Consider the following 1,024-nt stretch of genomic DNA (forward strand, 5'->3'; position numbering starts at 1 on the left):
TGTCTCTCTAGTTTGGAGGAGGTGGAATTTGATAAAAAAAAATGATAAAAGAAAAATTATGTTGAATGGCCATTCGGCCATTTGTATTATCAAAGATTTAACCAAAATTTTAAAATCACTGATATTGATCAAATCCTCATCCTTCTTCTTCTTCCTTCCCATTTCATCATTATTGACTTCTAGCCTTCTTTTTTCTTTTTCTTCTTCTTCTTCCATCCGATTTCGCCATTAATGCCGTTTTTCCTTCTTCTTTTCTACGTCGTGATCTTCTTCTTTTCTGCGTGGTCGCCTTTTTCTTCGTTGTTTTTTCTTTTTCTTTAAAATTTGATGTACGACCAACATGAATTATTTCGAGCGAATTATATATCAAAAGACTAAAAATATCAAGAGAATTTCGTAGCTAAAATTGGAGACTATTCAGAGGTAATTTTGAGTTGATCGAGATTGAATAGTTAGTGTATACTTCATGTATAGTCAGTGTACACTTCATATAAGATTAGATTATATTCAACTTTTTTAAGTGTATTATAATATATAGTCTATGTATAATTCATGTAAAGGTGAGATATATTGTATAGTCAATGCATATTTTCTATTGTATATATTTGAAATAAGCCCAATGTTGTATATATTTAAAATAAGCCCAATGTTAAATTGGTATATAATTCAAGGAAAAATCACGCCCTATACACATTTAAGAGTCAATTTTACGGGTTTAAACATACTTTTAAAAAATTCTTACTTATAACAGTTTATTTACGAGTTATGACATATCATTTAAAGTTAATTTTATTTAAAAATCAATTTCCATTTATTTAATAAATGATTAATCTATTTATGGTTTTTTATTATTAATTAATAATATGTAATTAAATTGATTTATGTTCCTTTTTTAAATCTGAAATTATCAGTTACATAGATATAGGGATTCACCTACAACATGTTTCCTTCTTTACCATTACCACCTCCCATACGTCAATCCCACCCTCCTCCAAATCGCCCATACGTCAATCCCACCCCCTCC

Source organism: Solanum stenotomum, chromosome 3 (genome assembly GCF_019186545.1).
Source record: "Solanum stenotomum isolate F172 chromosome 3, ASM1918654v1, whole genome shotgun sequence".
Classification (NCBI taxonomy): domain Eukaryota; kingdom Viridiplantae; phylum Streptophyta; class Magnoliopsida; order Solanales; family Solanaceae; genus Solanum; species Solanum stenotomum.